This window comes from Nannospalax galili, unplaced genomic scaffold (assembly GCF_000622305.1).
Source record: "Nannospalax galili isolate Female #2095 unplaced genomic scaffold, S.galili_v1.0 scaffold1287, whole genome shotgun sequence".
NCBI classification, from domain to species: Eukaryota; Metazoa; Chordata; class Mammalia; order Rodentia; family Spalacidae; genus Nannospalax; species Nannospalax galili.
In genome coordinates, this window is record NW_008357051.1 from 895,045 (window position 1) to 919,085 (window position 24,041).

Sequence of the window (24,041 nt, forward strand, 5' to 3'; positions counted from 1 at the left end):
GTAGACCCTGGAGCTTTATATGGCACACACACATATTCTAGTGTGTTTTCCTGTGCGCTGTGTATGTCACACTTCAGGCTGTGCTTGATTATGAAGCAGATGTTTAATTACTACCTGAGTGTAATTAATCAACACGATTAATACACAAGCCACACCACAATTACCTTGCAATTACACCGAAACGAAATATTTTATTGCCGAGGGTTTGCTAATTACACGGCCTTGCCAGCGGCATGTGTGATGGGCAGGGATCTCTCCCCCTCCCTCCTTTTGTCCCTTCCCTGTCTCCCTGTGGCTCTTCTGGACTGATGACCCCACCATTCAGCAGCAGAGAGCTCAGCCTTCAGCCTCCTCCCTAGTGGCTTTGAACTCTGTCAGGTTTTTAAATTATTTTTAATTAAATTAATTAATTAATTTATTTACTTTATTTATTTATTTACTTATTTATTTATTTATTTATTTATTATTTTTGAGACAGGGTCTCACTTTGGCCAGGTTGGCCTGGAACTCAAGTAGGAGCCTCCTGCTTCAGCATCCTCAGAGCTGCGATTACAGGTGTGCCCCACCACATCCAGGCCCTCTGGAAGGACTACTGGGAGGGAAGAAGGTAGGAGTGGGGGCTCCCAGGTGGCTATGACCCTGTAGCAGGCCTCCCCTCTCGGTGACCTCACTGACACTGGCTCCCTCCTCTCTCCTAGCCTTCAGCTCTGGCTATATCATACTGGGCCCAGAGGGGCCAGCTGGGAACAGGCAGAGGATGGAAACACCTGTTCGTTTGTCTTGGAAGCACTGTCACTTGCCAAATCTGAATAGCTCCCAAGGAAAGAGGGGAATGAGGGGTCTGCGGAGGTGTCCAGCAGGTGGGAAACCTACCACAGTAATGGCTTGGGGCTCTCCAGTGTGGAAATCACAAGAGCCATCCTCCTTGGGAGGGCACTGGGGAGCCAGCTTCCAGGATCATAAGGCTAGAAGGGGTTCCAGTCGCTCACTTCAGCCTTGCCATCTGACCCTGGCACCCTAAGCCCTTGGTGCCCTGGGTGTTTACTTAACCGCCCACACATATCTCATGTGATAAATAACATTATCACCCCCACTTTAGGGACAGGGAAACAGGTTCACAGAGGTGCCATATCCTTAAGAATTCACAGAAATACCATGTGACTCAGCAAATCCACTCCTGGGTCTGTTCCAAAAAGAACTGAATACTGGGCTTGTACTCCAAGGCTCCCATTTCGTGTTCTCACTGCATCTAAGAAGGAATAAACCCCAGTGTCAGCAATGTTTCAAACATAGATAGATAGAAGGACTCTGCCTCTCTATAATAGGCTTCTCTCCAGATGAGGAAAAGGTTTTGGAAGTAGATAGAAGTGATGGTTATACACTGCTATGGATGTGCCAGAGCCAGATGCCGTGGAATAGCACAGTGTAGAGAACCAGGTGATATGTGAATTTCACCTCAGAGGGAGGGAGGGTTGAAGGGAGGGAGGGAGGGAAGGAGGGAGGAAGGAAGGAAGAAAGCAATTTACGATCCACTGAGGGTCCAGGAGCTGGCCTATGGTGAGCCGAGAGTCACCATTGGGTCTCTGACTCCTAGCCTGTGTCTCATACCCTCTCTGTTGCTGCTATGTGTCCACTTGCCTCGGGGCCTTTGCCTCTGCTGTGGCCTCTGCCAGGATAGCCATCTCCCCATTTCTGCTGTCAAAACCCTACAAGGTCCTTGGTTGGAAGCCACGTCTCTCTGAAGCCTTCCCAGGCTCCTGGGAGTCCACCTGGTAGCCCCATAGTCTAGTGTCCTGCCCTCCATGTCAAGTACCCCTCAGTTCCTGATGGAGTGGTGCTGGATGTTAAACAGGATTAATATCAATGGATTCTCAGCTCAGCGTGTACACCTGGCAGGAGTGTGGTTCAAGAAAGGGTCCACCTATTTCCTGGCCAGGTGACCCTGTAAGTGAGAGATCCATGCTTTTCTCTAAGCAAATCTCTTGGTCTATAACGTTCTGTAACTGATGAACTCAACTCTCATGTCGCCTCCAGTGTAAATCTCTCCCAGCAAGCTGGCCACTATTGTACTGTGTTTCACCTTGCAAGCTCTGGAAGGGCAGAATCTGAGTCTGGGGTGCTCTCTGTAGTGTCCCCAGAAAGGAACATGATTCTGGCATGCACATACCATGCAGTCAAATCCCAGAATCATGAATGAGTCTCTGTGACATCTCATGGGATGTTACCTATATGTTACTCACCAGACCCTGACTTACTCAGCTATGTTTCCTGCCCCAGGTGGGGCCCCAGTGAGTCTATGGGTTGTGAGAGTTTCCAGAGAAAAAAAGCAGTTAGGTATTGCCCACCAGGGGACGTGAGGATGCTGGATTCTCATGTAATTCTCACTGCAACCCTGGATGGCACATTAATGAGGAAAGCTGAGGCTCAGAGCTGAAAGATGTCCACTGACATCCACAGGTAACCAGGAGCTGACACTGGAAGCCAATGACCGCAGGCCTCTGGCTGGCTGAGGAACACAGGTGTATAAGTCAGACTCTCCACATTGTGCTTTTCTATCTGCAAAGTGGGACAACCCAGTGCAGGCTGAGGCACGAGTAAGTGGGGTGGTTAACTTACTGCGCCAAGCAGCAGGCACCTGGGCTGATGTTGAAAGGGAAACTCAGCTCAAGGCCTGCTTTGCCCACTGGAGTCTATTTTGAGTCTTCCAGAAGATAGCCCAGGGGTGGAGGAGAGTGCTTGCTGGAGCCAGCCTGCCATGGGTTGGAATCCGCCTCCTGCCTAACTCAAAGTTGGGTGCCCTGGGGCACACACACCCTCACCTTCTTTTGAACTTCAGTGTTCTCATTTGCAAAATGAGAAGAATCGTTTCTCATCCCAGGGCTGCTGGGTGTATTAAGGGCTATTATCTACCAAAAGAGCTCCATTTTTTTTTCCAAAGCGCAATGCAAATGTTCTTTTGATATCTTACACATCTAGTTATAATTATATCAGTTCTCCCTAAAGAGCAGGAGGGACCAGTGAGATGGGTGAGGTTGCTGGAGGCTGCCTACTAATGAGTCTCCACATTCTCTCCTGACAGGTGCTGGGGAACCTCTCTGCACAGCACTTGGAGCTTGAGGCAGGCAGTGTGATGTCACTAACCCATTGTGCAGATGGGCAAATGGATCATGCAGTAGCTTTGCTCAGTAGAAAGCACTATTTTTGCTTTTTGCAAAGGAAAGCCCAGGTTGGCTGGGAATCCTTGTACCTGAGGGGGCCTCATGCTGTGGGGAGATCCTCAGCCAAGGGCTGCTGTCATGGCTCTGCTGGGGCCAAGGATGGCCACCCACCCTGAATACGGCACCTAGGATAGCCTACATGTACTTGGGAGTATGGGACCTGGCCACCTAGACCCACTGCTAAGGATGCTCCTGCCGTGCGGCTGCTTATAAGCCCAAGGCTCCTTTGATCCTCAAACTTCTGTTCCTCCCCATGCCCAAAGCCACATCTTGGCTCTAGGAAGCAATCACACAAGATCAGTGAGGCAGAGAGAAGGTGAATGCAGTGAGGGTTTTCCCACATATAGCTCTGTGGAACAGTCTATGGAGGAGAGGAGAGACAGACAGACAGTCTGGATGAGAGGACTCTGAGAGCTGTGCAGAGGAACAGCACAGGACCCAGAAGCCTGGTGGGAGGGGCATGAGATGATGCACAGGCCCAATGAAAGGTTTGAGAGAAGGGCAGGAGGTGTTCCTTGGGGGATGGCAGACATAGGCTTGACATAATCCCAGAGTGTCTGAGAAATGCTCCCTGGCTACAAGCCAAGGAGACAGGCTTAGAGGGAACAAGGCAGGAGGGGGCTGGAGCATTGTCTAAGCCACTAATTCTTGTGCCACGGTGTCCCACGGGATAAGTTGGAGATGCCTGGGTGGGTAGACAGTAGCTAAGAACTGGGGCAGAAGCTGTGGCTGGATCTGGTAGAACCCCTTCTCTTCAGGGAAACTCCATTTTAGTTCTCAAAGCCTCTCACTGGACTAGATGAGGTTGTCCCTGATACATATCCACCTGGCTGAGGTTGTCAACCACCAGCTACATCTTGGAAGCCTTTCTTGCAATCCTAATCTGCCTGTAACCAACTAGCTGGGCACTGTAAACTCAACTAGGTCACAATGAAATTGAATTACCGCATGTCCTAAGATGGTTTCCTATGCCTCTGTACTCAATCACCACAGAACTAGAGGCTTAAAACAACAGGAGCATGCTACCCCACAGCGGTACAGGTCTGTCTATGTGGGTCTCATGGGGCTAAGGTGTCAGCTGGGGCTGTATTCCTTCCAGGGACTGGGCTGGGGGTCAGGATGTCTGTTTCCTTGCTGTTTGTAGCTTCTCTAAACAGCTCAGCATCCTGGCCAGTCTGGGACAGGAATGCCTATGTCCCTCTGACCTCCCTTGACCTTTCTGAAGGTCCCATATGATTAGATTGCACCACAAGGATATTCCAGAACATTCACTGTACCTTGAGGCCTTCAACTCAATCATACCTACAAAGTCACCTTAAAGGTGGAAGAACACCCAGGCATTCCTCAACTTCCAATGGGGTTATCAGCCCTGTGAGTCCATGGTAAGTTGAAAATATCTTATGTAGAAAATACCGGTAACCCACCAATCTGTTGATTTTGGCCTAGCCACACAGGAAGAGGCTGAGTGTGGGTGACACAGGGCAGGCTGGGAGCCTTGTAGTACTGGGAGAAGATCTGAGTTCAAAATTCAAAGTATAATTTCTTTATTAATATTTTATACTTTTATTTGTTTTGTGTTTTGTTTTGGTGTAGGGCATGCATGTGGGAGTTGGTTCTCCCCTTCCACCATGTAGGCTCAGGTTGTCAGCTCTGGTGGTAAATGTCTTTACCCCCTGAGCCATCTTGCTAGCCCCAAAGTATTTTTTGTATTGAATGCTTAACATTTTTCACAGCACCATAAAGTACAAAAAAATTCACATGCTGATCCATGCAGGGATGGATCTACACTGTCTCTACACTCACAGTCCCCAGAGACCAGGACAAGACCATCTTAGGGAACTGTTAATCTGTCTACACACCACCCAGAAATCTATCACGTGTAAAGCAGGTGCATTCAAGGACTACCAGCCACCAGTCACCAGGAAATACGGTGGACAGGGAGATGGGACGTGTGACGAAGCTTGCTCATGGCACTTTCTCAACAGAATCAATTTGGACCCAATGTGGTCTCACTCAAACTTGCCTCCTTCCCAGGGAATGCTCCAGACTCAAAAAAGACCCTCAAGAAATAAGATCCCAGCCTAGAACTCTGACTCAAGCTGTCAGTTACAAGGGCTTTCAGCTCTAGTACTAACTCACCAGAGCTGTTTACCTACATGCCAGCAGCCTAAGGTTTCTATGACCCTGAACCTAGGTTCCAGGTATGGAGACCCCCTCCAAGCCCTTCTAAGCCTGTGTGCCTCAGAGGCAAAACTCCCATGAGAGGGTAGTTTTTGGGCTGCTGGAACCACCTCCCTTCTGTCAGAGGTTCCTGGAAGCTTCTGGAAAGTCCTGGAAGCTCCCTTCCCATCTTACCCTCAGGTGGTCCTCAGCTAATGTGAATGAGTAGGAGTATGAAAGCCTAGCTCACTTGAAAAACTCAGGGGTGGGGACACACATAAATCTCAGATGAGCTGGGCATGATCCTGGACTCCTCTGTTTCCTTGTCCACAGATGCAAGCCTTGGGGCCTACCTCTGAGCACTGGGACTGTTAAGCAGATATTGTCCCAACTGCCAGTGGTCTTAGAGTACTACTATCATGATTCTAGATTCTCAGAGGAGGAAACTGGGGAGAGCAAACAGTTGTGTCTGTCTAACTCCAAGCCTGTACCTAACTACCTCTGTAGCTTCCCAAGGCCCTTCAGATATGAGAGTCCAGAAAAAGGTGTGCTGTGAGTTGATAATGAATGGCAGTAAGAACCCCTCATGGGGCCTCAGGGCCTCATTTGACCCCTCAGCAGCCAGGCACACTGGACCCCTCAGCAGTCATGAGCTCTGGGACCCAGGCTGGCAGCCATCCTCACTCACCTCTACTTCCACAAACAGTCTGCCTGGTCTCTCTGCAGCTCAGGCTAGGACTTATTTCCTAAGCTGGAGATGGAGGTTCCAGTTGGGAAGGACTGAAGGCATGGTATACCAACTTCCCCCACCATCCCTGCTCATTCTTACTTCCCCGGGGGAGTGTGAGGGGGGAGTTGAAAGGGAGAAAACTGAACACAACCTCCCCCCCCAATCCTTATCATCCTTGCCTAGAGCTAACCTTAGGAACAAAAGCTGAGCCCTGGGGCCCAATGACTAGGCTGGGTCCTTCTTCCTTTTCTGGGGAACTCCACCCAGCAGCACTCTTGGGTGGCATCACTCAGGGGGTAGACAGTCACATCCACTGGGACAATGTGTGGGACAAGAAACACATCTCTTCAGGTAATAAGGGTGCTCTAAGTCCCTTGATTCCCCAGCACCCTGAGCCCCAACAGGCACTGTTAGAAAGGAAAGATGGAGGTTCAGGAAGGATGTGGATCAGACCCAGGTCACCATGTAGGTGGAGGTAATGTACCCCTTCTTCCTGGTGGGCCTCCTCACCCTGGGGCTCACTTGCTCACCTGCCCGACAACCCCGACTCAAGAGGGTTGACAATGACCCACAGTGAAATGAGCATTTATACATAAACTCTTTGAAAGGAGACAACCATCGCCCTCTTAAACCTCATCCAACATGAAAGAGATGAGCTGAAGGAGTGGGCCCAGATCATGAACAAAGGGCTGCCCACAGTAGGACTGAGGCTGGCAGTCAGGGAGGCTTCCTGGAGGAGGTGGAGGCAAGACCCTAGGCACCAAGGCAGCTGGAGCCAAATGAGGGCTAGTCACCAGAGAGCTGGTAGTGTCACCTGCCACTTCAGAGTGATGGCTTTGTCTTTGATCGGACCCCTGGGGAAGGCAGGGCTCTAGCATTCCATTTCACAGATAAGGGATAGGGCTCAGAGAAGTTAAGATACTTGCCCATGCCCATTCAGATGCAGAGGAAGGAAGCTGAACTCAGGCCCACAAGTCCACCAGGACCCTGCTGTATTCCGAGTCAGGGATAACCCTCCCTGGTGGACAGAAGAAAACAAGCCTTGAAGCACAAGTTGGAGAATGTTCTTGCTGTATATAACAGGCCTCCTGGGAGAAGCATCTTCTAAACACGGCAGAAGATGAGCGGACACATACATACTGCAGGGAAAGGAGGGAGTGGAGTTAGACAGTGAGCAGCCTCATCTGACTGGCAGCCAGAGCACTGGTGGAAACTAGAGTGCCCAGGACCTCAGCCCCTCCCCTCCCAAGGTCTTGAAAGAGCAATGCTGAATAGTGGTGGCGTCTTTATGGTGCCCTTGGGTAAGCAGCTGTCTCCAAAGGGGCACTCTGCAGGACCAGGTAAGGGTGGGTGCAGAGGACTGAAGGGCAGTGTGAGCAAGGATGGGTCAGCAACTTGGCCTGGGGGATCAGAAAGGAAAGCCAAGAGGCCCCTCTCTGAGTGAGGATGGGGTTGCAGGTCTGCCAGAGATGTAATGGGGTGGCTTAGTGGGAATATGACTGTCTTGTACTTGCCCCAGGTTCCAGGTGTCATGGGAAGACACAGCTCAGGTTTGGAAAGATGATTCGGGTAGCCAGGAAGGAATCTGGTTATAGCTGCAAAAGAACAGGAGGTGCAGAGGGAAATGAGGGCAGGAGAGGGGCAGCTGAGGGCAGAAAAGAGGTTTGTCCTCCATCCCAAGGACCACGCACTAGGGTCATTCATTCCTCTATAGTGTGGGCTGTACAAAGCATTGGGCGGAGAGCCAGAACCAGACACTGGTAAGATGCGCAGTACTAGTGGATGGATAGAAAGGAAGGGACACAGGCAGCCTACCTCAGTCTTCCCATGCATTACTGGCCTAGGCCCGGGTGTCAGCCTGGCCAGAGGTACCTGGTCTCTGCCTCTCTACACCTATCTAATGGAGTAAGAACAGGGATGCTGTGTCATCAGATAGGGGTGGAAGAAGATGCCTGTGACAAGTCAGTGTCTGGTCCATCAAGCACTAATCTATGGAGTTGTGATTTCCTTCCATCTCCTCCCCATCCCCTCTCTGATCCTCAGCTTCCAAGCACTGGTCCTTGAACCCCAGTTGTTCTGAATCACGGCTGGTGCAAACACTAACCACCCAGCCTTCTCTATCAGGACCAGAGTGCTCAAAGATCATGTGAGCAAGCCTGGTATTATTGGATGGGCCTGGTTCTTTGGAAACTGAGTTCTAGGTTCCCCTGAGCTTGGAAGCAGGAGGCAGAGTAAGAACACCAGTCAGCTCCACTAGACCGTAAAGTACTGACATCTCCAGGCCACATCTTTTATCTGAATGCTGAGCTTTGAGCACTCAGTTTCCCAAGACAGGAGACTGCCTTTCAATAGGTCTGATGGAGTGGGACAGGTGGGGAGTCCCAGGAGGCCCCCCCTGAATCTCTGCTTCCTACTCAAAACTGGAGTTGAAACCAGCATCTCTGGTGGATCCCAGCTCCCTTGGCTGAACACAGCAATGGTGCAGGACCATTTATAACCTTGTGAATTAAATTGGCCACATTGAACAACAGAGAAAACCATCCTTGAAAATCTGAGCACCTGATTATAAACAGTTCAGAAGATCTGAAAATATGGGGCTGAAAAGTAATCCCATCCTTAAAATAGAGCATGTGCTAAGGTTGACCACAGAGGTCTCTCCATGCCCTGGTGACTTCCAGACACTTGAGTGTTAAATATCTTTAGCTCAGGGCTAGAGAAATGGCTCAGCAGTTAAGAGCACTGGCTGCTCTTACAGAGGACCCAGGTTTGGTTCCCAGCACTCACATGGTTGCTAACAACTGTTTGTAATACCAGCTCTAGGGAATCTGACACTCTTCTGGCTTTTGTGGGCAGTGTATGACACATGGTATACTCACATACATGCAGGTAATACTCATACACATAAAAAATTTTTTAAATAAATAATTTTAAAATAATAAACATACATTTAAAAAGCATGTCTGGGTTACAGTGGGGACATAGAAAGGGTGGGAAGGTAGAAGTGGAGACAGGAGACCAGTCATCCAGGTTGCGAGGGTGATAGTGCTGAGAGCGGTGATGCGGACAAGGAAGTGGAATTAGCTCATCCCTGTTCAGAGGTGTGGTGGTCAGGATCTGATGGGAAGATGGGGAAAGAGGAAAGGCAGTGGGAAGGGAGGAAGGGCAGAGTGAAGGTTGTCTGACAGTGGGCACTGGGAGAACTGGGGCTCCTGTTCACACAGACTGTAGAAAGGGAACTGGAATGGGGGAGGGAAGCTGCTGCCAGGTGCCCATGGAGGAGCTGGATGTTGGGGTGCAGGTCTGAAGTGTTGGAAAGCGATCCAGCCAGCATCTGGGGACTTCAGCACACCGGGGTAGCTGAACCCACAAGAGCTCAAATCACACCAATTCCAGCTAGCCAGCCAGCCTTTCCTCATCCTGCCACACTGGTCACAATGGGGAGTCCCATGATGACATCAGCCCTGCTGACACCTCAGGACCTCTTTGCATGTTTCCTGTAGAAACAGAATCGCTATGGATCCTGCATGCCAACTGACAGAGTGAGTGAAGGCCCCCTCTGCTGTCTCCATGTAACTGTCTTTCCAGTCCCCTGTGTCCTTCCCACAAGCACATGCAGGTGTGCCAGACAGAAAGTTCTCCATGTACAGTGCTGTGACACATGGGACCAAGTGCCACCAATGGTCTGCAGAATCCCAAGTGGGATCATCCTGCTTCAGAGGATAGGCAAGTGTGACCTGTACTCAGACTTTGGACAAAAACGAGCCTGTTACCATACAGCACAGTCCTGGGTTCATCACCCTCCTCAACCTGGGAGACCGCCTGCCTGGACACCCTCACAGCCCTCCCTGAGCCTTGGCACCTCCCTCTTCCTTCCACTTGCCCAGGCCCTTTGCAGAGTCAGCTCTGGCCTTCAAGGTCCTGGGCTTGCCCACCTGGCTATTCAGGGGCAGAGGCTCAGGAGGGACCAAAGGAAAAGTGAAACTGAGACCCAAGGAGCAAGGGGTACAAACTGGAACCGGGTGGAGGGTATGAGCCAACATGTAGGGCCTCAGTCTTTCAGGGTGTTGGCATGTCAGCCAGGGAAAGAGTTATGGCTGACCTGCCTATACGGTGGAGTTAGCACTGCACCCAGCTGTCAACACAAAGGCTGCTTTCATTGCTGTCATGAGTGAGAGTACAGGCTGTGAGTGACAGGAAACCCATATGACCACCTGATGGATTGCCATCAAGCCGTGAGCTGAGTCACAGATGAATCCCAATCCCTTGGACACCTCAGGTCTGTAAGACCAGCCTTCTTGTTCTGGCTCTACCTCAACAGTATTGTGAACCCAATGATGAAGGGGACTAAGAGGAAGAAGCTCCAGGTGCTAGAGTGCCACAGACCCAGGCTGCCCAGAGATCCAAGCTGCTTGTGAAGGAGAGTGCAAGCCAGTACTGGCTGGAAAATGTCCTAAGTAAAGCAGGAAAGCACCTCCAACCAGGAGTAGGGAATGGCCACGTACAGGCAGGGGCCCACCATCTTCCTTCTTAGGGCTCTAGAACCACCTACTGTGACATCCAGGAGCCATCAGGGCCTGAATGACCACACTCCCCAATAGGGTGATTGGCATCCACTCTAGAGAAGAGTAGACAGGGGACAGGGATACTGGTGTTGATTTTTATGTTCCCAGATGCCTTTGGCATCCAACTGGTGCCTATATTTTCTCATGGAACAAATGGATGGATGCAAGGAAGGAAGAAAAGAAGGAAGGAAGGAAGGAAGGAAGGAAGGAAGGAAGGAAGGAAGGAAGGAAGGAAGGAAAGAGAAAGACAGATGGGTGAATGAGTGGATAGATGAACGAGGACAGGTTGCTCCTGAGCATTGGTGTGTAGCCTGCTCTAGCTCAGCAACTTCTTGGGACAGAAACTAATATCCCTAACAACACAGTAAGTCTGGCCTGGTCAGCAAAGCTGGAAGCCTGGTCTTTTGTCTACTGAAGGCCTCCTCTTCCTTTTACTTGACTGGAGTTGAGCTAAGGGAAGGCCTCCCACATCTGAGACACAGGTCAGAGGTTTATCTCTGAGCTTTTCCCTTTCCTCCCATGGTCCTCTCCTGCAGCTCAAGACGCAGGCCAAGGGCACTCTATGTGGAGGTCACAGGAGCCCTGACTACACGGGAAGAGTAGGCAGAGAGGATGGTTCCCCTCAACAGTCCCTCTGACCTTTCCCAGCTCACTTCTGGTTGCAGCCGGATTACCTCTGACCCTGCCTTCATCCACTCCAGTGGCTGGTGATCAGAAGTCCCCAAAGAGGCCCACTGATTAGCCAAAGAGGGGGGAGGTGGGCCACAGATCACCCTGCCAAATCAATAATCAAGGCCAGTAAATTAGGACATTAAATAATGCCAGTGGGAGGCAGGTTGTGCCAAGCCCTCCCCCCCAGCAGAGGAATGAAGAAGGTCTGAGACCCAGTATCACTCCAAGCCAGGCTGGCCAGGCTATGTGTAGGATGTAAGGTAGATTCAGGCAGGAGTGGAGGCGGGGTGGTCAAGACCAAGGACTCCATTTGAACTGAGTCCCAGTAACTGGCTAAAAGCAAATTCCAGTGCTGGCTCTAAGATGCAAGGCTTAAACCGAGGCCCCTGGGCCCTCCTTCTGATAGGAGTGAGACCCTGTGCAGGGTGGCACACCCCCTTCTCCTCTTTACCTCTTCCTCTAGCTAATGGGCTCAAATGAGCTCATGGTTATCAAATGCTGATGGCACCCTATGTATTCTGTCTTAGCCCTGTACAAAGCCCTTTGAGCTGTGGTATGAGGTGAGGCAGAGGCCTAGTATCTCGCAGCAGAGCTGGGCAGCTGACATCTCTAGTTTCTTTAATCCCCTGAACTTGGTCCAACAGGACTTGACATGAGACAACTGGGCCTGGTCCACAATTTATCTCTCTGTCCTCAGGGGCAGGCACCTGATCTTGGGGTTGTCTCCTCCCCAAGACAGCCTTCTCCTGAGGCTGTTGGGAAGCACAGTAGAAAAAGGTTCAAGTCCCAGAAGGCCAGCTGCCCTTCCACCCCCAACCTCCAACATAACACTGGCATCCTTTCTAGAGAGAAGAGTCGTAGCTAGAAGGGGGCTGCCCAGGCAGGAACTACACTTCCCAGCCTGCCTTGCACCTGTGGCCAGGAGAATCATTCTCACAACTGGGAGTACAGTGTGTTCTTCAGACAGGTGTGATTACAGAGCAGAAGGGCCCTCTCTCCTTCCTTCTGTGATGATCTTGTGAGCCAGGTGAAGATGAGAACTTGGGCTCTAAATGCTATGAGCCTTTTTACAGACCTTGCATGGGCTAAGCCATAGAGACTTTGACAGTCAAATCATGAGTCTGGGGTCCTCAGTCCTTAGTGATTATCTCATCCGCAACATTTTCTAGAAAGCCAGGAAATGCCCTGGCAATGGGAGAGGCCCCAACAATGCCAAAAGCTCAGATGGGACCTTGTTTAAATCGGGACTCCCTCACACCTCCTTCCTCACCCTCTCTCCTCACTTGTACAAGCTTCACAGCATTGCAGTCACCTTCCCTCTATCCCATGCACACCTGTGAATCCATGTTTCCAGCATGTCATAGCCAGACTTCTTGGAGGAGGTGTCTCCACTTCCAGTCCAGTCCACTGACTTCTCCAGCTCTGCCTGCCTGGCCTCCCTCCCCAGCCTAGCACAGACCTCCCTTTTCCATCATGGTGCGGAGGCCCTTGACTCCTCAGATGCACACAGTTCTTGACCCCTTTATCCATGGGGGATATGTTTTGGTATGCCCAGTGGATTCCTGAAATCACAGATGTACCAAACTTTGTATATATTTTTCCTACACAAATAAAATTATAAACTAGGTCTAGGAGGAGATTAGTGATAACAACTGATGATGAAATAGAACTATCAAACCATGGAAGTTCTGTGAACGTGGTCTTCTCAATGTCTCATTTTACTGCGTTCACCCTTCCTGTGAGGGGTGATACTTAAAGAAAGCATCCTGAGGCTTCTCTGTGGTGTAATCCAATTGCCAGTATCTCTACTCTTGAGCATTGAACTAGTATTAAGAAATAAAAACCACTTGAAAATAAACACTGTGATTCACCCAGCAGGTAATCTGAAAAGCAGGATAACAAAGTGTGTACTAAGAGGGTGATACATCCAGTGTGGAAACAATAAACAATAGACGAAGGGATGTCTGTCCTCCGGACAGGATGGAGTGGGATGGCACAAGATTTCATCTCTATGTTCAGAACGGCATACAATTTAAAACCTGAGAAATGTTTTTATAGAACTTTCCATTTGATGTCTTTGATCACAGATAACCTTGATTGTGAAAAGGGGAGTCTCTGGTAAGGAAGACTCCTGTGTTATCTTAATACTTTTCCTGCTCCTGACAGATGGCCACAGATTGAGTATTTATAAAGAAAAGAAATTCACTTCTCAGGTCTGCGTGAAGTCCAAGGCTGAGGGGCATTCAGTGAGGACTTTCATGCTGCACCATCCTATGGGAGAAGGCAGAAAGGCAAAGGAACTCATAAGACAGGGAGAAAGGCATTGTCCCTGTTCTTTATTTTTTAAGTTATTTTTTGAGACAGGGTCTCACTACAGAGTTATGGCTGGCCTAGAATTTGCTACATAGACCAAGCTAGCATCAAACTCACAGAGATTTCATCTGCTTCTGCTTCCAGAGTGCTAGAACTAAAAGTGTGCACCAGCATCATCTTTTTCATTCTTTTATGAGGATCCCTTGCCAATGATGACTAGCTCTCTTCCTCCATAACAGTACTGACACACCTGGGAAGACAGGACCCTTACCAACTTATCACATTTTTTGAGACATGGTCTCAGGTAACCCAGACTGGCTTTCAACTTCCTGCATGGCAAAGGATGAAAGATGACCTAGAACTCCTGATCCTCCTGTCTCCACCTTCCAAGTGCTAGAATTACAGATGTGGACTACTATACCTGGTTTATGTAGTGCTGGGTATTGAACCTTGGGCCTTGTGTGAGCTGGACACTCACTCTGCCAGTGGAGCTATATCCCCAGTTCCCCAATCACATGCTAAAGGCCACCTCTTCATCCCATCACGATACAGTTCATTTCAAGAAGTTTTGGGAAGTGACAGTCAACTCACAGCTTGTGTGGAATGTCTCAATTTTCAGGAGCTTTTCTTCCCTCAAACCCAATCCCTAGCATCCTTCCTATCTATCACTCAAGGCTCTATCATTTCATTTCCAGAAGACTTTGCAGCACCTTGGTCTGTGCCAGGTAATGTTTCAGGGATGAAGACCAGGAAATGGAGGTAAAGAAGAAGCAAAGTTAAAAGCCTCTCTATGCTAAAGAGGCTTTGAGTTCAAGTAGGTAGAGGGCAGCTCTATCTCTCAGATGATGAAACTGAGGCCAGAGTTGTCCAGTATCTAAACTAGCATGGCCACTCAGCAAGCATCCTGATGCTTAAGATTCAACATAGAGTCTTCTAAAGAAGACCACACACTTCCAGAGAGATCAAAACATTTATATATGCCTGACATGATTCCCAAACTCCCAAACAGAGACAAAGGAGAGAGTGTGTGGTGGTTTGAATGAGAATATCCCCCTTAGGCTCTAAGTATTTGAGCATTTTTGTCCCGAGTTGGTGCTGCTGTCTTGGGAGGTCTTAAAGGGTGTGGCCATACTGGAGGAAGTATGTCTCTGGGAGTGGGCTTAGAGAGTTCTTAAGCCTTGTGGGATCTCCAGTCATTCTGCTTTCTGTACCTGCTTGAAGATGTGAGAGCTCAGCTTCTGCTCCTACTCCAGCCACCTCTGCCACCCTGCCTCCCCACCATGATGGACTCTAATTCTTCTGGAACCATAAGTCAAATAAACTCTTCCTTTATAAATTCCCTTGTCGCGGTGTTTCTATTACAGCAACAGAAAAGTGACTGCAGAGAGGGAGAGAGACAGAGACAGGGAAAGAGATAGAGACACAGAGAGACAGAGACAGAGACACTCTGGGCTCAGCTTCTCTTCTGCAGATATTACTATCTATAATGTTCTAATTAAAAGTCAAGCACTCTCAATAATCCCCAGTGAGACCCAAGAAAATGTTTTTAGTCTTAATTTTACTCCGTAAGAAATAGTCCAATATATCCTATTAGCCAAAAGTATTTGACCTTCAAAAAGATCACCTACTGTCTCATAGTCTCAACATCCCAGGGTGAACCTCTCTGGCTCTTGCCAGTTTCAGTGTCTGCAATTCCATAATATCCTTATTTGCTTTGTCAGACACTAGGAACTGCTTCACCTATCTCCCTGTACCCTGAAAAGTGAATATGTATATTGCAGGTTGATTGTGTGTCATAAGATCTAACTCAATTATCTTTCATAACCATGCTGGGTAACAGGTGTTGTCATTGAAAAAAAGAAGATTCTAAGGCCCAGAAAATTTAAGTAACTTATCCAAGGATGAACAGCAAGCAGGTGGCCCCACCAGGATTCAAACCCAAAGCAGTCTACTTGATGTGCTATGCAGGCCTTTCACTCAGTTACTTACAAATTGTGGCTTCGGAGAAGATGATGGATGATGAGACCCACCCAAGCCCCATGGCTGGTGGGATCAGGGAGCAGACTTGGACCCAGAAAGCCCACCCTTGAGCTTAGCAGCCTAAGGCTGGGCCTGATGTGACACCTACCTGGAAGAGTCATTCAGGTTTCCCCATGAGACAGAACTAAAAGCCTGAGGACTCAAGGCCCAGTCACCAAGTAGAGCAAGGTCAAAAGAGTTCAAGCTGGTCCAAGCAGAGAGGTCAAGGAGCCACTGAGGAGGATGGCCAGAGACGGAAACTTAGTGCCTCAGTGCAGGAGCTCCGAGGTGCCTCATTATTGTCCCTGGGATTTCCTGGAACCTTTATCTTACCATGACAGCTACCTCTCTTGAGTGGCAGAGATGCAGGTGGCCCTCTGTCTCCTGCAGGCCTTGGAACCTATCAAAACCAAACCTCTAAGCAAAATGATTCTCTTCCCCCCACCTCATATCTCTACTGAGTCTAAATATATCTTTACAAAACCAATATTTGCAGCAATTGAGCCATTGGTTAGGCTCTTGACTTCACTATAATATAGAGATTTGTGCTGTCACAATATTTTTTATAAGATTTGATAAACAGAACACTGGTATGAGAGACAGTGTGTACAAAAGAAAAAAGAGACAGGGAGGAAGGAAAAAGAGAAAATCTTCTCAGCTCAAGAAAATGGAAAAAGCAGAGTGCATAACAGAGGCGAGAAAAGTCAATTAAATCATGATAATTACTTCCGCTGCCGTGCCCACGAGCAGCGGGAATGGCTATTAATTAGGAGTTCTATGTTGGCTGTGGCCGTTTGGCTTCCACTAGGCTGTCAGTATGTTCTGTAATGGCATTCTCGCTGAGAGCTGATGTGTGAAAATATTTTCACCTTGACAGCAGTTTTAAAGAACCCAGCACACACACACACACACACACACACCCCACACACACATGCGTGTGTGCATGCCCATGCACACAGATGCACGTGCAAGAGGCCAGCCCATGTAACTGGCATGAAATACAGTGATTTCCACTGTCCCCAATCCCATTCCCAGAGTCCCGTAGTCACCAGCTCCTCCCTACTTTCTAATTAGCACCATAAGAAGCCAATTACTATACAAAAGGTGCTCATTCCCATACTGAAGCTCAGACTCCAGGCTGGGAGACTGAGGGGCAACAGAGGGTGGCATGCCCAGCCCCTGCCTCAGGTAAAATGGCCCAGATCACCCAAGAGGGAGCCTGTGTGAAGGCCTGTGACATTAAAGGCCAGGCCTTCAGGAGAGAACACCCCCTTAGATCCTGACAGGCGTCCAGATTCCAACCTGTGCCAGTGGCTTAGGGACAGGGGAGGGCTCCAGATGACCATCATGATTGGGGTGGGACGATGCCTCCTCCTGTGATCTAACTCTGCAATGTCATGATCAGAATGGATGGGAGAGGTCACTAGAGCCACCTGGCAAGAGAGAAATGGAAGATAAGGAAATCTGCCCTGTGAGTTTCCTCCAGGGCTGTGGCCTGGGGCTCTTCCAAATATGTCATAGGCTAATCTTGAATACATTGTATCATCTGGTATTATTTCACTGTGGTAACTATTGCTACATTGTATCTGGCTAAGAAAAGCAGGTCAGTCAATAACAGTTCACTTTATCTTTTGCCAAGTAAGGATAAGAGGCATTGAAGGCCCTAGAGAACTGGGAGGAGAGATGGGGGAAGGAGAAAGAGAAAGTGGGGTACCCCAGTTCTTCACTGGGTGATGTATGTGCTGGCCTGCCCTAGTCCTTCTGAGGAGAGCAGTAGAGAACAAGGTCTCAGGAAGATGCAGCACACTGGGCGGCCACCTACTTATCAGCCCTGTTCATTTGATGCCATGGGGCTCTCCTGACGCTTGGTAACCTTGTAGACAGAACCAGGAAATCTTGCAGCTGTAGGTCCTGGGCTCTCTCTGGCTGCAGAGTCAGGAGACAGGAAGGTGAGGGTCAGAGGCCTGGGAAGGCCTCACTCTGAAGGATGTGTAGAAATAGTAGGCCCTGCCCCAGAGGGCTGCAAGAACAGAGGAGGGACAGAGCTCCTCAGAAAAATGCCTTTCCTGTCATTCAGTCACTTCTGCCCCAGCCAAGTTAAACAACAGGACTCACCCACACCATACCCCTTAAGTGGACAGGATATCCTGACTTACAGGCAGGTGCACCCTGCTCTCCTAAACTAAAGAGTGCCTAAAGCTAAAGGAGACAGAAGTCAGCATGCAACCTGGAGAGAATCCAACTTTTGTGGGCCCGCTCTCAGTTCTCACTCCTTGGGCTTGCCAAGTTCAGTGGCAGTAGCCACGGTGATCTCTGAGGACTCAAGTCAGGCCGAAGTTCAGTGAAATGAGTGAGAGAAGAGCCTGGAGTGTGGTACTAGAGGATTAGGGCCAGGGTCAGGAGCCCTGGGTGCAGCTTCAGATCCAGGGGCCTCCTGCCCTCAGGAACACAGACCAGAGGGAGGCCTGTGTGCATGCAGCACACTGAACATTCAGGAGTGTGAGCCTGGGTCAGTATCCACAGTCTTTCTGCATGCAAGTGACAGCTCCTGATTGCTTTGGTGCCAGAGCAGAGGTGGGAATGTGCTGGACAGTAGCAAGGCCAAAGCCCCTTGGCCTGCTGGTCAACAACTACGAGTATAGATCGCTACAGTGAAAGCATCTTCAGCCTGAGCCCAGAATGAATACTCAGAGAAACAGGTCACAGACTCCAGGCAGGTGCAAGTCCAAGGAGAAAGAGGGACACATGGGTCAGACTCAAACCCAAGCTGCATTGGGGTCTGGAGCCCAAAGTTTGGAGTCTAGACCGATGGTGAGGACCAGTGACTGCTGGACTGCAGCTCTTCAATATGAGAGTCAATGCTGTGGAGCCACTGGGCTTTGGAGCCTTTTGTTACTTGGAATGATTTTGTCGGTGACTTAATCATACTCTACTCTGAGAAAGACGGACCAAGGGACTCAATCAAGTACATCAGCTGTTCATCAGATGGCAGGGCCAGAGCTAGGACCCAGGGCTGCCCTGACCTCTCCAGTAGGCTGATCTGGTGTTGCCAGAAACCAAGGCAGACACACACTTCCCTTGGATTGAGATTTCACCCCAGCAAGGTGTCCTGATGGCTCATGTAGCTCTGATACCAGAACCCACCTAGTCACAGCCTCCCTGCCCTGGAGATCAGCTGCATTCCAGCCTGGGCCTGTCTCTGATCCAGGGCCCTGTCACCCTTCCATGGCAAGATTAGAACCTGGCTGAAATGGGGGTTGGGAAGCAGCTGCTTGTGTGATAATGCTGCCAGGCCCCTGCCCATTCCACATACCCAGGGGATAGCCACTGAGAGTCAGCTCTTCCCAGCAAATCTGCATTCAGTTCTACCTGTCAGCTAGAGTGGGAGGGGATAGGGGCATCTAGGCAGTGGTGGCTCATGGCTGACTGATTCCTCTAGTTACCCCTTAGGGTGCAGCCTTCCTTCTCTACCAGACATAAAACCTCTTAGACCTTCTAAGTCCTGATCACCACTTGTCTTTGGAGCTGACAGATCTACTGTAGCAAAGCTAGTTAGTGATGGATGAATGAATGCTGTGCATGAATGAATGAATGAATGAATGAATGACTACACATATGAATGGGCACATGAATGATGAATGGACTTATGAACGAATGGGTGCATGAATGAATGTTTGCATGCATGAATGGATGGGCATGAACATGAATGAATGAATGACCGGGTACACAAATGAATGAGTGGATTCAAGAATAAATGAATGAATGAACAAATGTATGAATGAGTGGGCACACAAATGAGTGAATGAGTGGGCACACAAATGAGTGAATGAATGCACAAATGGAAGAGCGGAGAGCAAGTGAATCCAGTGGGATGGGTCCATCTGGCTGACCCTTCTCTCATTGCTGTCCCTACTCAGGCACGGAGTAGGGCACAAAGCTGACCTAAGTGTAGCCGCTAGCTGTCATGCTTTGAGAAACATCCATGTCTGCAGCAGCTGGCATCAGCTCCAGATGTCTGTGCAACTTCAGAGCTGTTTTACTGGTAAAGGAAGTGGTCTGGAGCCTCCACCCATACAATGCCTCCTGCCCCGCAGAACAATGGAGGATTAACCTTCAGAGCAGGCCTTTCTGACTTTTGTCTGTCTTCTATTTTGAGCTTCCTTTGAAAAATGCTTCTGCTCCTTTGTGAAGTTTGAGGACTCTGAAGCTCTGCTCCAAGGTCCCGTTCCCAAGGTCCTGTTCCCAGGGTCTCTGTGTCCTTGATTGTTATTTTCATGTCTCAGCGCCCACATTGTTGGATGTTTCCCCACTTCTGAGTGTAGCTGGATCCCAAGCATGCAGAGGGTCCAGGGGGGCTCTTCCCAACTCAGCTTGGCTTCATGGTGACCTGAAGGTACCACAGACCTCCGATCCGCTCTCTGTTCTAGCCTTCTCTGTGCTAGATTGTGGCACCTTGGAAAGGAAACATTTTCTCTGTGCATGTGGCTAGGACCTGGTACCTGGCAGTGTTGCACAATCCCCATTTTCAGCCTCATTCAGAGATACCAAGCATTTTCGTCAAGGTCACACAGCAAGAAGTACCAAAAAGTCAGTTTTTGGAGGTCTCTCCCACTGCTAAGCAGAAATTTTAGAAAATGCCTTCGGTAGTTTTCCTTAGGCATGAGAAAACACGACCCTGGGTCCAATCTACATACCCTCTGCTCACAACTGCCATACAGTGGGCATTCAGGCTGCATTTGGTACTTGCATATATTGTCCCAACTGCAGAAGGCAATTATGCATTATGATCTCCATGGAAACCAAGGCTCAGCGAGGATCTGGAGTGGCCTGAGTGGACACAGTAAGCAACAAGCAGGACTCACATCCACTCAAAGTACACCCTGTCCTTTGGTCTGGTCCTTTATCACAGTGCATAGGTCCCTGCCCAAAGTTGTCCAGCTGGCCCATCTCTGTTCAGGGTCATTTCTGAAAGCAGCCTAGCTGGGCACCTGTTTAGTAGGAGGAGGATGTGACAAGCTGCTGATACCAGAAGAGAGTGATCAGGGCTGCAGAACATCGAGGGCACCCACCCGCCCCCTAGGAAAGCCAAGGAGTGGGACGCAGGGCCATACAGTGGCTGCTGGGAGGAGGCCACCCACCAGCACACTAGGAGAGCCAGAGAGAGATGGTTTCAGCCTGGAGACTCCACTGGGTGAGGTCTTTGAGACTTGCTTTGATGACCCCTGAGAGCAACCCAAGTGGGGACCTGGAGCCTCTTTCTATGGGGGGTGCAAAGAGAGTCGGAGGCCCCCTAAGCAGGAGCTGCCCCTTCTATGCTCTTGCTGTGACTCTGGGCTTCACAGGGGCAGATGTTCAGTGAGGCCTGGTGGCCCAGGCAAACACTCCCATCACTGACCACTCAACAAGCACTCAGTAGCTCCAGGAGTTTTGAAAGAACACAAATGTGGTGCACTGGTGGAGTTCATGACCAGGAGAGTCACTGTGTTCAGACTTAGGACTCTATCTGAGGGCTCACCTCAGAGCGCACCTCCCTCACCTTCTTCCCATGGACTCTGAATGGCCCTAAGAGCCTCAGAGAAAAGACCCCAAAGATCAGATCACAGCTATGGGAGGCAGGATGAGGTGCGCGCACGCGTATACACACACACACACACACACACACACACACACACACGTTTAAAACTCTAATTATGGAACAAGGAGGTGGAAGAGCTTCAACTCTATTTCAAGAACAAAACGCCTATTACCATTATTTGGGATGAGATGGTTATTAACCAAATTATTTAATTATAAATGCCTGCTGGGTAATATTAAGAAATGACAGTGGGGCACATATCTGCCTGTTCTTTTAAAACAAAGGGGGTTGGGCCAGCAAGATGGCTCAGGTGATAGAGGTGCTTGCCACACAAACCTAACAGCCTGAGTTCGATCCCCAGAATCCATGTAATGGTAGAAAGAGAGAACTGACCCTACAAAGCTGTCCTCTGACCTTCACATGCAGGCCCCAGTACTCATGTGTGTACACACACATCACACATATACTATAAGAACTAAATAAATAAAATGAAGGTGTATAGCTCAGCAGTAGTGTGTGCTTAGGATGTGTGCGTCAGCACCTGGGTTCAATTCCTGGTGCCCCTAGAAGAGAAGGCTACTTGGTAAACCCTAAGAGATGAAAATGCCTAACCAGGCAAGCCTGTTTTCAAAGACTGAGGAAATATAAGTCTCACATAAACAGGGCGATTGGCAGTTCTCACACTCCATGATGAGGAGATAAACCTGAGACCTGCAAATCCAGAGCCACCTAGGGAGTAGGAACACCAATTTTCAAGAAATGTCAAATTCTATCCTCCTCCCCATGGAGATGCCAGACCGCAGGGAGTCATTTCCTGTTCAAATTGCTTTCTAATCCTACAAGATTATGTCCTCCCTCTCCTCAACCTCCAGGGCTTTCTCTAGAAGGGGTATGTGGACAGTGTCACTTACCCTCACACCTCAGAGGAAAGTGAAAGTTGAGGTTCCTTGGTGTCTCAGAGTCCCATCAAGAGAAGTGAAGGATCCTTCTGTGTGAGAGTTTTCTTTATACAGTTTCCTGTCTTTCCCATGCTAGATCTGTCCAATGTCATAGATGTTCTGTGAACCCAGGTTCTAAAACACACACCAGGGCAGGTGCTGGGGGAAAGATAGCAGGGGCATCAGTTCCTCTCTGTCTCTTTGTCTACCTGTGTTTCCTTAGCTTACTTCATGTCTCTGAGCCTCAGTGCCTTTACTTATAAAATAGCAATACTCTATTCCTCATCAGGATGGTGCAGGACAAAACAGCATTTGTGGGAAGCTGGGCATGGTAGCATGGACCTGTAGTTTCAGTGCTCCTACAGTGAGATGAGAGGCAGAGACAGGACAGAGGCTGTCCTCTGATTTCCGCACACATGCCATAGTACCCTCCTGCCTACACACACACACACACACACACACACACACACACCACAGAATCAAACCAAAATCCCTTGTATGATTAAGGCAGTGTCTTCTCTTTTGGGCCCTGTTCCTCTCCTGAGCTCACAGATGGGTGCGATCTAGGACCACACCCCAACATCTATCCTTTAAAGATACTCCCTAGCTCAGAGCTCTGGAACCAGGGGCTCCAGCTGGCCCCTCCCTCAAGTACTAGGGGCTGTATCTGTCATCTTGTCCCACCAGAGCCATTTTAGAGTTGATTGCAACCTCCACTCATGTGACTGCTCCCCTATCCCATCCATAGGGCTCCCCTATGCCCTATGCCATACCCCATTCTGCAGATGGGAAATGGATGCATAAGGCCAACAAGTGGCAGGTCTGTGGTCACCAAACTGGTAAGCAATGCAGCAGAGTTTCAAACCTCAGAGTGAGTGCCAAGTTTATAACTGTCCTGAATGGATGAAGATGTTCTCAAGACACACTTTGGGTCCCTACCTTGGCTGTCAGACTGTTGAAGCGATGCTCCTCAAGAAACTGAAATTCCCCAGGAATCTCATGCTGGGAGGAAGAAAAGGCTGAAGCCTGGTGCCAGGGAGAGGGGGAGTTTGCATCCCAGGAAGACTTCAAACAGTTCTGACAGTTTGTCAGACCACCTTGCAGGAGAGACTGGAGCTCAGAAAATGTTGGTGGGCGGGACCACACCTCAACCAGGACTGCTTAGCTGTGCATACCTCTTGCCCTCTTTTAAACCTAAACTTCACGTCAGGACCCTAAAGATGGACTCGGGAGAGAGGGGCATCAGTGAATCTTTGTTCCTCCCAGTGTGGCCACATAGACTAATAAATCTGTCCTGCCTCTCACTGCCACTTGTCTGATTGGCCAATCGTGGATGGGTGGCAGAGCCTAGCTTGTTAGGGCTACCAGGACCCAGGCTCTGGCCCTAAAACCTTGGGGAACCGTTCCAGAATGGCCAGTATGAGGAGTCAGAGGTCCCCATACTTCAGCTGCTCCCTGCAGCTTCCTGATGTTTGAATAGCCACACTCACTGTACACCACCTGCACATTCTATCCCCCATAAGCCACCTGTACTATCTTTACTGAAACACCTATCTTTGAAATGATGTAAAAACAAAGTCCTCTTCTAAACATACCCTTGTTTCAGTACACTACCCAAGAAACCACAGGTTCGATGGGCTAAATATACGCTACCAGCAACTCATTCAGACAATTCCAGACTCATCTGAATCAGGAGGGTTCTAGTCCATGTGAGTCTGACAAACCACACATGGCACAATGGATGGCTGACATACTTCCTCCCACTCTGGAGGTATTGTGGAGCCAGACTCTAGTTAAGCTTGACTCAGATCTGCCATGGATTTCTTAGAGGCATTCTTTTAAACTCTCGGTAAG

The 24,041-nt window shown here is 49.4% G+C and overlaps 1 protein-coding gene across 6 annotated transcripts in view; it reads right to left on the minus strand.

Annotated features, from left to right (window-relative positions):
- Window positions 1-24,041, minus strand: part of Tspan18 (tetraspanin 18) — a 138,003-nt gene that overhangs the window by 49,072 nt on the left and 64,890 nt on the right. Inside the window, exon 1 of one of the 6 annotated variants that reach the window (XM_008855039.3) lies at window positions 1,155-1,222. The exons of the other annotated variants lie outside the window; for them this stretch is intronic. The gene's annotated coding sequence lies outside the window, so the exon portion shown is untranslated. Of the gene's footprint in view, window positions 1-1,154; window positions 1,223-24,041 lie in introns of those variants that run through there. 6 annotated transcript variants of the gene reach the window in all.